Below are 15,783 nucleotides of genomic sequence, written 5' to 3'. Positions count from 1 at the left end.
TACTGGCTCTTAGACCCAACTATTTAATATCTTAGGCAAAATTTACAGAAAGAGTGCATTTTGCTTCTTTGCTCCTAGCCACCCCATGACATCCCAGTTCAGCCAGAGACTCTGGGGTCCAAGTGCCTTTAGTAGTCTCCCTAGCCTGCTATGTTTGGGTGCAGCAGAAAAGAGGTCTGAGAAATGATCTAAGATCTGCCAGCTCCCAAGTCTGCCCCTCCCTGGTCTGCCATGGAACCTAAAATTTTGCTGTTAGATTCATGATTTCAATTAAGATGTGTCTCCAAAAAGACAGGGGGTGAAATTCAGTAAAAACCTAGGAAGGTTAACACACTAAGCTACTGGCATCTCAGACACATTAGCACAGGCTCTTTAGACTTAAATCACTCTGGAAAGCAGTAACTTTGAAGGTATACTTATGGTGGTGATAAAAGGGAACCAAGAATTCAAGAAATGACAAGGTGAAGATAAAAGGGAAGGAGGCAGAACACATAAGACAAAGTTTTCTTCTTTTAAAGTTTGCCTAGGTTTTGCTCCACAAAAACTTTAATCTTCAGGGACAGTAGACAGCTAAAGACTAAAAGCAAATCCTGAGTGTTAAATGGGCTGTCACCTTCAATGATACAGGTAATAATAATAGCCACTGTTTATTGAGTATCTACTGTGTGTCAGTCAGATGCCATTGTCTATGCTTTTCCGTTTCTTGATCTGATTATCTTAGCCTTGTTAACAATTTTCTTCATGTAATTACTCAAAAATCACTTGGTTAGGTAATGTCTTAAAGCATCTGCCAACATTCATTAGTGTGGATGCGTCTTCCATTGAATTAGATCCAAAAGTTTTACATGAGAGAACAAGGAAATGTTAGGTTCTGAAAAAGTCACTTTTAATTTAAAAATGAGCGTTTAATCGGAACGAATATTACTTCTTTCATGGTATTTTCCACTTAGTTCTCTATTTGTCATTGCGTTTTGTTTTTTCTTTACTCCTCCTCCTCTGTATCTCCTTCCTCAACTCTGGTATTTAAAGAAATTCTTCCTGGTAGGGTATTAACTGCCAGCCCTAGTTTTTGCTACTGAGTTCTTGTCTTTTTCCTTTGTCTTCATATGCATTTTAGTGGGAGCTAAAAGGGTCACATCAGGAGGTGCTGGCCAGATGTCAATTTTAAATCAAGCCACTTTCTCCTTTTAAAAGGACACTTATTGAACAAATAGATATTGAATTTGATTGAAGGCCTTGATTAAACAAAAGAGATAATCAAAGGTAGTTTGGCATCTAGTTCTTTAAAGCCTCCTTAAAAAGAAGCAATAAGAAATTTCCAAAGAATAGACAGGAATTAGGCATTCTAGATGTTTCTAAGTATTTAAATATATATAATACTAAACTAGAAAGCATTATAAAGACCTATCCTGGTAAACAGAACAGATTGAGGACTTTTAAGTTTGAATAGCTCACCTGACAGAATTTGGGAAATTTTTGTAAATTAACATTCACTGATAAATATAAGGTATCTATAATGAATATAACATTTTAAATGTACTCCATCATCTCTGCAGTGTGTTTTCATATATTAATTGTATTAACACTGCATATATCCATTTTGCCTAGTGGTTCACAATTGTATATACTGCTTTTGGGCTTCTATTTAAAATATATTTTGATAATTACTGTAATTTAACATGAGCTTTATTGATAAAGGTAGATTTATAACTCGAGTATTTTATATTCTTAGAAAGCATTAGTTTTGTGTTTTACAAAAATTTTTTCTATTTGAAATTTTCCAAGAATTTGTCCCGTGTTTTCCTTTGGTGTTCCTTGGCAAAATTATGGTAGCAGACAGCCTGTGGGATTTCACGTTATATTTTACTTCTGTAATGTGCTTGTGTCATTAATATTTGAATAAATTAGAAATAATGATTTAGTTTAGTTTGATTTTTGGCTTTATTGACTAATCTCTGATCATTGAATTTCTTATTCAATGTTCATTATATTTTGATGACTGTATTCCATGTCCTTTTTAAATGCCTATTTCATACCTCAAGTTGAAAGTATCTTTTCAGAGCTTTGAGTAAAATATCGTTGAACAACACATTCATTTGTCATGGTGGTTTTTCAGATATAGAATATTAAATGTTTGTTTCCTGAAAGTTACCATTTCTTAAAAATTATTCTTAAAAGCCCATTGGGGAAAAAAAGATAGAAAAATATTTGAAATAACTGATATTTAATTTTGATGTTTTCACTGATTCAGCTTTATTATATTACTGAGCACCTACTATATATAACATAGACTGGTCATGGTTCTAGGGATATAGCAGTTTTTGGAGCTTACATTCTCATAGGAAGAAACAGATAATAAATAAATATACATAGCAGGACAGTGGTGATAATGGTTATTGCCAGAAGAACAGAACCAAGGTAAGAGGAAAGGTAGATAGGTAGATGTAGGTAATGTAGGGGTGTGTGTGTGTGTGTGTGTGTGTGTGTGCGCGCATGCACGCGAGCTCATGTGCTGTTTTTGGAAGGCTTTGTGCGTGATGGGATGGTTCAGAAGAGCCCTGAGTGAAGCAGGGGAATGAAGCATGTGAACACCCAGAGGAGGAGACTTCCAGGGAGAAGGGTGAGCAGGCACAAAAGTGCTGAGGCCAGAGTATATTTGTGCTAAAAAAAAAAAAAAAGTCTAAAAGCTTTGGCTATGTTTAATGCCAATTTATTCATTGCACAGTTCTTATTCATCTACCATATCTAATTCATATTAAATAATATAGTAAAAGAGAAGTACGTGGATTCTGAAAGAAAGGACATAACAAGAATACTCCATGTATACTCATTGTATTTTAATAATTCAGTGTGTCATCTCACTGAGTGGCAACAGGAAAAGAGCACAATAGTTTTCAACTAGCAGATCAAGGTTCAAATCACCACTTGGCGGTTATTTACCTACTGGATAATGTTTATAAGATAAATGACATAAAACAGCAGCAAGAAGTAAAAGCAGTTATTATTTGTTGCTGTAAGATAGAAAATTAATTTGTGAAATGTTAGTATAAATCCTAGAAATATAATGCCCTCCAAGCTACATATGCAAGTTATACTAAGTCAGCCAGCCCTTTTTACTCATCATCTTGTTATTTTCTAAATAGGAACTGTCTCTGGACCAAATTCAAGGCTAATATGTTACACAACTCCAGAGGGTGCTGTTTAGGTAGACAGCCCCAGGTAGTACATTTATAACATATTCCCTGGCTTTGGGCAAAATGGATGGCCCTGACTAAACTAGGTGATCCCAGAATACATTGGAATCTCTTCTGTGCTTTTAACAAAATACCACTGTAGAGTAGATAGGAAAAGATTTTGAATAATGATGATAATCACTAACACTTAATTGAGTTTATACTGCATTCCAGGCTCTACTCTAAATGCCTTGCATGGATTAGCTCACAGAATCCTTGGAAAAACTCTGTGAGGTATGTACAGATGATGAAACTAAGGAACAGATAGAAAAGTAAAATTATAATTGCTATAAAGCTCTGCTTTCCACTAGTTAATATTAGGATTAAATTATTTGATATAGCTCTTAATTGAACAGTATCCTTTCTGATGATGGAAATAGGATATGAATTCTTCTCTACACAGATTTCATCATCCAACTATAGGTAGAATAATTAACCTTGAAAGGTAACTCAATCTTTCAGTCAATTATTGTCAGGAACAGTTCAAAAATCAAACACACCAAAACTAAGCTTTTAGTGTTGGTTAGATGCTTGGCATTCTGATGGACAGTAACAAAGGCTTCCTTCCTCCAATGAATCTTTCATTTACCTAGGGTACAATTTTCTGAAGAATCCATTTTTGTAATGAAGGGAAATTACTTTTTACTTAAAAACTAATACTATTTCAGGTTAAGGTCATCTCTTGACGTATGTTATAGTACGGTATTGATGGGAACTTAGTCATTTGCTTGATTGAACTTTTGAGCAAATCCAAAGCTGCTTCCTGATGAATCATATTGACCCTGCTCATGATATTGTTTAGGCCACCTGTGTCCTGAGATGAACTGGCCCTGCAGCTATATACGTTTACTAGTAGTGTGTTTTTATTCTCACAGAAAGCCACCAAAATTACCATTTAAATCCTAGTGTCCGAATTTACAGACTTTCACCTAACACTTAGCGGCCACATAGCAGTTTTCTTGATATCAACGTGTATGCTAGCTAGTTATTAGAAGGTCAACAAAATATGTTGATACTCCAGAAAAGGAAGCAAAGGGACACATTAAGTGTCCTGTCTGAAGTCACATCTTCAGAAAGCTACAAACCTGGACTGCATTACTTTATGTCCTTGTAAAAAATCTCTTCATAGAATTAGTGTTGATTTTTAAAATAGCCATATATTAGATGTATGAGATGTTTTACAAAATTCATACTTTTTAAAAAAATGTTTTAATTTAATTTTATTTATTTTTTTATACAGCAGGTCCTTATTAGTCATCAGTTTTATACACATCAGTGTATACATGTCGATCCCAATCTCCCAATTCATCACACCACCACCCCCACCCCCGGCTGCTTTCCCCCCTTGGTGTCCATACGTTTGTTCTCTACATCTGTGTCTCAATTTCTGCCATGCAAACCTGTTCATCTGTACCATTTTTCTAGGTTCCACATATATTCGTTAATATGTGATATTTGTTTTTCTCTTTCTGACTTACTTCACTCTGTGTGACAGTCTCTAGATCCATCCACGTCTCAACAAATGACTCAATTTTGTTCCTTTTTATGGCTGAGTAATATTCCATTGTATATATGTACCACATCTTCTTTATCCATTCATCTGTCAATGGGCATTTAGGTTGCTTCCACGTCCTGGCTATTGTAAATAGTGCTGCAATGAGCATTGGGGTGCATGTGTGTTTTGAATTATGGTTTTCTCTGGGTATATGCCCAGTAGTGGGATTGCTGGATCATATGGTAATTCTATTTTTAGATTTTTAAGGAACCTCCATACTGTTCTCCATAGTGACTGTATCAATTTACATTCCCACCAACACTGCAAGAGGGTTCCCTTTTCTCCACACCCTCACCAACATTTTTTGTTTGCACATTTTCTGATGATGCCCATTCTAACTGGTGTGAGGTGATACCTCATTGTAGTTTTGATTAGCATGTCTCTAATAATTAGTGATGTTGAGCAGCTTTTCATGTGCTTCTTGGCCATCTGTATGTCTTCTTTGGAGAAATGTCTATTTAGGTCTTCTGCCCATTTTTGGACTGGGTTGTTTGTTTTTTTAATATTGAGCTGCATGAGCTGTTTGTATATTTTGGAGATTAATCCTTTGTCCATTGATTCGTTTGCAAATATTTTCTCCCATTCTGAGGGTTGTCTTTTCGTCTTGTTTGTGGTTTCCTTTGCTGTGCAAAAGCTTTGAAGTTTCATTAGGTCCCATTTGTTTATTTTTGTTTTTATTTCCATTACCCTAGGAGGTGGATCAAAAAAGGTCTTGCTGTGGTTTATGTCAAAGAGTGTTCTTCCTATGTCTTCCTCTAAGAGTTTTATAGTATCCGGTCTTACATTTAGGTCTCTAATCCATTTTGAGTTTATTTTTGTGTGTGGTGTTAGGGAGTGTTCTAATTTCATTCTTTTACACGTAGCTGTCCAGTTTCCCCAGCACCACTTATTGAAGAGACTGTCTTTCCTCCATTGTATATGCTTGCCTCCTTTGTCATAGATTAGTTGACCATAGGTGCATGGGTTTGTCTCTGGGCTTTCTATCTTGTTCCATTGATCTATGTTTCTGTTTTGTTCCAGTACCATCTTTTCTTGATTACTGTAGCTTTGTAGTATAGTCTGAAGTCAGGGAGTCTGATTCCTCCAGCTCCGTTTTTTTCCCACAAGATTGCTTTGGCTATTCGGGGTCTTTTGTGTCTCCATACAGCTTTTAAGATTTTTAGTTCTAGTTCTGTAAAAAATGCCATTGGTAATTTGATAGGGATTGCATTGAATCTGTAGATTGCTTTGGGTAGTAGAGTCATTTTCACAATATTGATTCTTCCAATCCAAGAACATGGTATATCTCTCCATCTGTTGGTATCATCTTTAATTTCTTTCATCAGTGTCTTATAGTTTTCTGCATACCAGTCTTTTGTCTCCCTGGGTAGGTTTATTCCTAGCTATTTTATTCTTTTTGTTGCACTGGTAACTGGGAGTGTTCCCTTAATTTCTCTTTCAGATTTTTCATCATTACTGTATAGGAATGCAAGAGATTTCTGTGCATTAATTTTGTATCCTGCAACTTTACCAAATTCATTGATTAGCTCTAGTAGTTTTCTGGTGGCATCTTTAGGATTCTCTATGTATAGTTTCATGTCATCTGCAAACAGTGACAGTTTTATGTCTTCTTTTACAATTTGTATTCCTTTTATTTCTTTTTCTTCTCTGATTGCCATGGCTAGGACTTCCAAAACTATGTTGAATAATAGTGGTGAGAGTGGACATCCTTATCTTGTTCCTGATCTTAGAGGAAATGCTTTCATTTTTTCACCATTGAGAATGATGTTTGCTGTGGGTTGGTCGTATATGGCCTTTATTATGTTGAGGTAGGTTCCCTCTATGCCCACTTTCTGGAGAGTTTTTATCATAAGTGGATGTTGAATTTTGTCAAAAGCTTTTTCTGCATCTATTGTGATGATCATATGGTTTTTATTCTTCAATTTGTTAATATGGTTTATCACATTGATTGATTTACATATATTGAAGAATCCTTGCATCCCTGGGATAAACCCCAGTTGATCATGGTGTATGATCCTTTTAATGTGTTGTTGGATTCTGTTTGCTAGTATGTTGTTGAGGATTTTTGCATCTATATTCATCAGTGATATTGGTCTGTAATTTTCTTTTTTTATAGTATCTTTGTCTGGTTTTGGTATCAGGGTGATGGTGGCCTCATAGAATGAGTTTGGGAGTGTTCCTTCCTCTGCAATTTTTTGGAAGAGTTTGATAAGGATGGGTGTTAGCTCTTCTCTAAATGTTTGATAGAATTCATGTATGAAGCCATGTGGTCCTGGACTTTTGTTTGTTGGAAGATTTTTAATCACAGTTTCAATTTCATTGCTTGTGATTGGTCTGTTCCTATTTTCTATTTCTTCCTGGTTCAGTCTTGGAAGGTTATACCTTTCTAAGAATTTGTCCATTTCTTCCAGGTTGTCCATTTTATTGGCATAGAGTTGCTTGTAGTAGTCTCTTAAGCTGCTTTGTATTTCTGTGGTGTGTGTTGTAACTTCTCCTTTTTCATTTCTAGTTTTATTGATTTGAGTCCTCACCCTCTTTTTCTTGATGAGTCTGGCTAATGGTTTATCAATTTTGTTTATCTTCTCAAAGAAGCAGCTTTTAGTTTTATTGATCTTTGCTATTGTTTCTTTGTTTCTATTTCATTTATTTCCACTCTGATCTTTATGATTTCTTTCCTTCTGCTAACTTTGGGTTTTGTTTGTTCTTCTTTCTCTAGTTCCTTCAGGTGTAGGGTTAGATTATTTATTTGAGGTTTTTCTTGTTTCTTGAGGTAGGCCTGTATAGCTATAAACTTCCCTCTTAGAACTGCTTTGGCTGCATCCCATAGGTTTTGGATCATCATGTTTTCATTGTCATTTGTCTCTAGGTATTTTTTGATTTCCTCTTTGATTTCTTCAGTGATCTATTGGTTATTTAGTAACGTATTGTTTAGCCTCAACGTGTTTGTGTTTTTTATGTTTTTTTCCGTAATTCATTTCTAATCTCATAGCGTTGTGGTCAAAAAAGATGCTTGATATGATTTCACTTTTCTTAAATATACTGAGGCTTGATTTGTGACCCAAGATGTGATCTATCCTGGAGAATATTCCATGCGCACTTGAGAAGAAAGTGTAATCTGCTGTTGTGGGATGGAATGTCTTTTAACTATCAATTAAATCTATCTGGTCTATTGTGTCATTTAACGCTTCTGTTTCCTTATTTATTTTCATTTTGGATGATCTGTCCATTGGTGTAAGTGAGGTGTTAAAGTCCCCTACTATTATTGTGTTACTGTCGATTTCCTCTTTTAGAGCTGTTAGCAGTTGCCTTATGTATTGAGGTGCTCCTATGTTGGGTGCATATATATTTATAATTGTTATATCTTCTTCTTGGATTGATCCCTTGATCATTAGTAGTGTCCTTCCTTGTCTCTTGTAACATTCTTTATTTTAAAGTCTATTTTATCTGATATGAGTATTGCTACTCCAGCTTTCTTTTGACTTCCATTTGCATGGAATATCTTTTTCCATCCCCTCACTTTCAGTCTGTATGTGTCCCTAGGTCTGAAGTGGGTCTCTTGTCGACAGCATATAGATGGGTCTTGTTTTTGTATCCGTTCAGCAAGCCTGTGTCTTTTGGTTGGAGCATTTAATCCATTCACATTTAAGGTAATTATCGATATGTATGTTCCTATGACCATTTTCTTAATTGTTTTGGGTTTGTTTTTGTAGGTCCTTTTCTTATCTTGTGTTTCCCACTTACAGAAGTTCCTTTAGCATTTGTTGTAGAGCTGGTTTGGTGGTGCTGCATTCTCTTAGCTTTTGCTTGTCTGTAAAGCTTTTGATTTCTCCATCAAATCTGAATGAGATCCTTGCTGGGTAGAGTAATCTTGGTTGTAGGTTCTTCCCTTTCATCACTTTAAGTATATCATGCCACTCCCTTCTGGCTTGTAAAGTTTCAGCTGAGAAATCAGCTGTTAACCTTATGGGAGTTCCCTTGTATGTTATTTGTCATTTTTCCCTTGCTGCTTTCAATAATTTTTCTTTGTCTTTAATTTTTGCCAGTTTGATTACTGTGTGTCTCGGCGTGTTTCTTTTTGGGTTTATCCTGTATGGGACTCTCTGTGCTTCCTGGACTTGGGTGGCTATTTCCTTTCCCATGTTAGGGAAGTTTTTGACTATAATCTCTTCAGATATTTTCTCTGGTCCTTTCTCTCTCTCTTCTCCTTCTGGGGTCCCTATAATGTGAATGTTGTTGTATTTATGTTGTCCCAGAGGTCTCTTAGGCTGTCTTCATTTCTTTTCATTCTTATTTCTTTATGCTGTTCCTCAGCAGTGAATTCAACCACTGTGTCTTCCAGGTCACTTATCCATTCTTCTGCCTCAGTTATTCTGCTATTGATTCCTTCTAGTGTAGTTTTCTTTTTGGTTATTTTATTGTTCATCTCTGTTTGTTTGTTCTTTAATTCTTCTAGGTCTTTGTTAAATATTTCTTGCATTTTCTCGATCTTTGCCTCCATTCTTTTTCCGAGGTCCTGGATCATCTTCACTATCATTATTCTGAATTCTGTTTCTGGAAAGTTGCTTATCTCCACTTCATTTAGTTGTTTTTCCTGGGTTTTATCTTGTTCCTTCATCTGGTACATAGCCCTCTGCCTTTTCATCTTGTGTGTGTTTCTGTGAATGTGGTTTTTCCACAGGCTGCAGGATTGTAGTTCTTCTTGCTTCTGCTGTCTGCCCTCTGGTGGATGAGGCTATCTAAGAGGCTTGTGCAAGTTTCCTGATGGGAGGGACTGGTGGTGGGTAGAGGTGACTGTTGCTCTGGTGGGCAGAGCTCAGTAAAACTTTAATCTGCTTGACTGCTGATGGGTGGGGCTGGGTTCCCTCCCTGTTGGTTGTTTGGCCTGCGGCAACCCAACACTGGAATCTACCTGGGCTCTTTGGTTGGGCTAATGGCAGACTCTGGGAGGGCTCACGCCAAGGAGTACTTCCCAGAACTTCTTTTTTTTAATAAATTTATTTATTTATTTATTTATTTTTGGCTGTGTTGGGTCTTCGTTTCTGTGCGAAGGCTTTCTCCAGTTGCGGCAAGCGGGGGCCACTCTTCATCGCGGTGCGTGGGCCTCTCGCTGTCACGGCCTCTCTTGTTGCGGAGCACAGGCTCCAGACGCGCAGGCTCAGTAGCTGTGGCTCACGGGCCCAGTTGCTCAGCGGCATGTGGGATCTTCCCAGACCAGGGCTCGAACCCGTGTCCCCTGCATTGGCAGGCGGATTCTCAACCACTGCGCCACCAGGGAAGCCCCCCAGAACTTCTTCTGCCAGTGTCCATGTCCCTATGGTGAGCCACAGCCACCGCTCGCCTCTGCAGGAGACCCTCCAACACTAGCAGGTAGGTCTGGTTCAGTCTCCCCTGGGGTCACTGCTCCTTCCTGTGGGCCCCGATGCGCACACTACTTTGTGTGTGCCCTCCAAGAGTGGAGTCTCTGGTTCCCCCTGTCCTTTCGAAGTCCTGCAATCAAATCCCACTAGCCTTCAAAGTCTGATTCTCTAGGAATTCCTCCTCCTGTTGCCGGACCCCCAGGTTGGGAACCTGATGTGGGGCTCAGAACCTTCACTCCAGTGGGTGGACTTCTGTGGTATAAGTGTTCTCCAGTCTATGAGTCACCCACCCAGCAGTTATGGGATTTGATTTTGCTGTGATTGCACCCCTCGTACCGTCTCATTGTGGCTTCTCCTTTGTCTTTGGTTGTGGGGTGTCTTTTTTGGTGAGTTCCAGTGTCTTCCTGTTGATGATTGTCCAGTAGTTAGTTGTGATTCTGGTGTTCTCGCAAGAGGGAGTGAGAGCACATCCTTCTACTCTGCCATCTTGGTTCCAGGACCTCAAAATTCATACTTTTAAAGTCAGGAATTTTATGATTTTTTGTAAGAAAATAATCAGAAATGCTCACACACACAAATACTTATCACTAGGATATTCATCAATATATTATATAATAGAAAAAGCGTGGAAAACTCTAAATGATGAATGGTAGATGTTGGTTAAATAAATAATGGGACACCCATATATGCAGGCACTTTAAAATATTTTTGGAAATATGATTATGATATAATAAGTATAAATGCAAGTCATAATAGTGTATATAGTATGATCTGTATTTTATTTAAAATATATATGCATATAATCATATAGAGTTATAAATATGGATACTATAAAATTATAGATACTACTATATATCATTTTTTTGTATTTTCCATATTTTCACATTATCTTAAAAAAAAATAGTAATATAAAAAGAGACGTAGTTCCCCTAAGGCCCAAGAATTTTAATTCTGAAGATACTCATTCAAACATATATTAACATGTACAGGCATTTTCATTGCTATACTATTTCTAAGAACTAACTTTGGAAACAACCTTGAGTCTGCTAAAAACATATTGGGTTAATAAAATATGACATATCATATGATAAAACATTATATATAGCATTTCAGCCAAAAAGTTAAATCTTCATCTACCAACGTAAGTAGGTCTCAAAAAATGCTGAGTTAAAAAAGGCACAATATAGAACAATACATGTTGACTATATAGGCAAATAATACACTTTTACCTAAAAGTATAAAGAGGACTAGAAGGAGGCCTGCCAATCTAATGACTGTTGATGCTACTGGGAGAAGAAAGAAGAAAATGGGGCTAGTTAAAGGCGACTTCAGTATTTGTACTATTTTATTTCTTTAAATAAATAAATAGATAACTAAATAAATCATATACACACACATAAATGAAAGTCTAAGGAAATATAACATCTTAACAGTTATTATTACTAGATGACAGGAATATGTTTCATTCATTATTCTTTTACTTTTCTAGATTTTAAAAATTTTACAGTGAAAGAAAGCAAAGAAAAAAATCGTAAGGTTTCAGGGAACGTGGTGTCAAGAAAGGGATTTTTTGTTTGTTTCTTTGTTTAAGATGGGAAATATTAAAACTGCATTTTCAAACTGGCATGACTCATTAATAGGTTGTAGGTCAGTTTAGTGGGTCATTAGTGCATCATTTTCATGGAATCTGTGCAGAAAGGAGTTAACATAGCAGGCTTGAGCCCACCATCCTTAGAAAGTCCGACTTGCAAGTTGGACCCTTGGCTGACATACGGGAACTTGAGTGGGAAACATTTTCCTACACTGAAGTAAAACCTTCCCCAAATGGTAAGGGTGGGTCACTGTCCCTAAACTGTGCACAGAATACAATTTATCCTGAAAACCTGCCTATCTTCTGGGAGTCTGGAATTTGGGTTTGTGCTAGGCAGAGGGAGCTAACATGAGCAGTCCCCAGTAAAACCTCGGGCCCTGAATCTCTAATGGAGTATGAGGCTTCACATGCATTGTCTGTTGCTGGCAGAATTACTTGCCCTCTGTGTGACTCCACTGCGAGAGCACTCTTGGAAACTTGCACCTGGTTTCCTCTGGACTTCACTCCATGTGCCTTTTCCCTTTGTTTATTTTCCCTTTTGCTGAAATAAGTCTTAGCTGTGAATACAACTAAAGAGAAAAAAAGACATGGCCATGTGAAAACATCTTTCAAAAAATATTTTTGGTGACTCTGCCTTTCATGGTATTCAGTGTTTTATATGAAGAGTCATACAGATTTTCTTAGAATTTCATGTAGAAGAAAATGTAGTGAGTTGGTATGCTTTTCTTTACTGAACACTAACAGACGTTCACCCCACTGCTTTTCACATTTGTCTTTGCACTGGGAAACACGGAGTTAAATTTGGGGATTAATTGGAGTTGTCCTGAGCAAGATTAGTCAGGGGTTCTTTTGCCTTTATTTTGCAGCTTTATTTTATTTGTATGTCTTACCATAAGCTATAAGTTAGGTATAGAAAACTTGTACATGGAGGCATAAAATGATAAAAATAACCTACATGGAGTAAAAAGATCTCTGGGTAAGTAATGTTGTTTTAGGGAGTGTACACATTTCTCTCCACTTGGTACTAGGATCATGTGTTTTGTAGGTCTTTAAGCTCAAGTGTATATAGTCCTATGATTAAAATAGGGATTAAATTCTTTCCTTAGTTATGTATATATAAATGTTATTGACTTTTTGGGAAGTTATTATTAAATTTTAACTGAGTGTATATTTTTACAGTGTGGGCACCAATCACATTAATCTTTCTATTCAAATTGTATTCAGTGGTTATTTTGGCGCAAGCAAAGCATTATAAATAGATTAACACATTCAGTGGTTAAAGGTTAAGGTAAAACGTGTAGAATTACAAAGTCAGTGATACAGAGAAGCATTTATTCACTTTTCAAAAGAGGTTACCACATATTTCTTTTAATCAGATTTTCTGATGCATTTAAACATATGTTTACACTCAACCTTCTAATAGTACCCAGTAGAATTAGAGTTTTCATAAGTATAACCACTAGTCATTTCTAATGCTGGCTATTCAAGAGTTTGTGATAGAGTAACTTGTAAGTATTAAAGAAAAGCTTTATATTCTTTATAGAAGCATGGTAAATTGGCTTCTTTCTTTGACATTAGCATCAGTTAATGAAGAACAGAACCGAAAATGCTACTGCATTATATCTGTATTTTGTACAGCGTTTTTAATAATTTCTTAGTCAAGCCTTCCATTTTACATTTGAGGAAAGTTACAATTATCTTTATTTTCATAAGATCAAGTGACTTGCTGGAAATGCAGGGGTCACTGGTATTGTGTTAAAAATTAGAATTATTTACCCTTTTTTTCCAAAACTTGGTCTAATTCATACCTCATTTTGATACAACAGAATGAGCTCATTGTATTATTTCAAGGACAAATCTCCTTGAGTAGAAGAATTTTCATTGAAAACATAACATCTTGTTTGTTTTAGTTGAAGTCTTTCCAAACACATTAGCATTCACAAAACTTGGATTTCAACTCAGAAGGACAATGAGAACTAGGGAGAAGACAACAGTGGACCAGAAATCCAGACCCATTTTTAGAAGGAGAAAATGGATGGAGGGATAACTGACTTAGAGCTAGTTGAAACTTGGATGACTAAAAAAAGGAAAGAGGTTAGTCTGCACCAGTGAATCTCAGAAAGTCTTTGGAACAGGAAGCCTCAGAATATTTTTAAGATGGTGGTGTATTGTAGGGCTGAAGGTAGCAGGATTAGTTGAAAATCTGAATAAAGTGTAGGAACTCCACCCCTCTCACCTTTCTGAACCTTACACAGAAAGGTGATTGCCCCTCTCCCAGAGTAATCAGATTTCTAGCAGGGATGCTGCAGGCCCAGTGTGATGAGATAGAGGCTCTGCACTGACAGTACGGATCTGTGGACAAGTCCACACAAAGGGCAACAAATCTGCCACACCTGGTTTGGCCACATGCTCTGGCACTGGCTGTTGGACATATGCTTCCAGGCATAAACCCAGAGGATTCTTCCCTGGAGAATGTGTATAGCTCCAGGGAAAATACCTAAGGTTACTGGTACTTGGTGGTTTCCCAGCAAAAAGGCTAGCTTGCCACCTGATTTTAACAGTGCAGTCAGCCAGTGAGGCTGGCTCACAGATGTCCCCATCAGCTCCTTACTCTCTCACTCTGAAATGTGGATTGCATGACTCCTCCATGGAGATGTTCTTCAGCAAAACAGGAGAAATGAAGCAAGATAGTGGTTAACATGAACTCCAGGAAGCTATGGGCTCCAACAAAAGGCAAAAGTATTAGGCTTAGCAACAGTCCATATTGGAGCAGGACAGAGGGCTCCAGAAAGTATGCTCTGAGAAAGAAGAAATGCAATTTGATAAACTGGTTCATCTGATTATGTGCAAAATAATCTTCAAGAGAAGTTTGTAATGCAGTTGCAGAGTTTTAAGAAATATTAGTAATAGGGATATAAAAAGCTAAAAAATAAAAATAAATAAAAATTATAAGCCCTAGAAATGTAAGAGTTATGTGAGAAATGAAATGACATTGTAATATAATATTAGGCTCACTAGTAAATAGTAAATAGCACTTACATAGTCACAATATTTTAAAATGAATTTTTAATTAACAAAAACGTGTGTTATAACTACAGAGAGGATGGAAATAAGTAAAATGATGAGAAAAGTAGGAGTTCTAAATTCTAATCTTTGAATATTAGGAGCATAAGCATATTCTCTAGAAACAAAAAGGTAACAAAAGAAACAGTTATGTTAAAAACTGTTTCCCTCTCAGAATAGGGGTTAGAGTTGGATTTCTGTTTTTATTACCTACCTTGTAAGAATCATTTGATTTTTTAAAATAACAGGCAAGTATGCTATTGATAAAAATAGAGTGAACAATCACATATAGGTGACTTACCTAACTCTAATTTTTCAGTTGCATAGACAGTATTGTATCGCTCTGTGACCCTGGGAAAGCTACTTAACTTTTGAGAAGCCTTAGTTTCCTCATTTGCAAAATGGAGATGATGACGATGATTATAACAATAAAAATAACCTCATATGAATGTTATAAAGAGAGAACAGAATGATGCATACAAAGCATTTGGTATAGTGCTTGGTACCTATTGTCCATGTTAGGTATTATTATGTTTTTTTTTTTTTAATTAATTAATTTATTTATTTATTTTTGGCTGTGTTGGGTCTTCGTTTCTGTGCGAGGGCTTCCTCTAGTTGCGGCAAGCGGGGGCCGCTCTTCATCGCGGTGCGCGGGCCTCTCACTGTCACGGCCTCTCTTGTTGCGGGAGCACAGGCTCCAGACATGCAGGCTCAGTAGTTGTGGCGCACGGGCTTAGTTGCTCCGCGACATGTGGGATCTTCCCAGACCGGGGCTCAAACCCGTGTCCGCTGCATCGGCAGGCAGATTCTCAACCACTGTGCCACTAGGGAAGCCCCCATGTTAGGTATTATTAATACTACTTTAATACAGATGTATTTGCCTCTCTAATCCATTAAGTTTTTGATAAGCTATGGGAAAGCAGATTACATCTGAATAGCACTTAACTGAATAGTTACTTAATTAACCTTTAAAACCAGAAATGA

At 36.9% G+C, this 15,783-nt stretch overlaps 1 protein-coding gene across 3 annotated transcripts in view; it reads left to right on the top strand.

Moving 5' to 3' along the window:
• The window catches only part of RNF217 (ring finger protein 217), a 146,351-nt gene that overhangs the window by 46,434 nt on the left and 84,134 nt on the right, over positions 1 to 15,783 (top strand). The window lies entirely within an intron of this gene.

This window comes from Eubalaena glacialis, chromosome 12 (genome assembly GCF_028564815.1).
Source record: "Eubalaena glacialis isolate mEubGla1 chromosome 12, mEubGla1.1.hap2.+ XY, whole genome shotgun sequence".
Taxonomy (NCBI): Eukaryota; Metazoa; Chordata; class Mammalia; order Artiodactyla; family Balaenidae; genus Eubalaena; species Eubalaena glacialis.
Note: the sequence above shows the minus strand (reverse complement) of the source record. Positions and strands in the feature narration are given on the sequence as shown.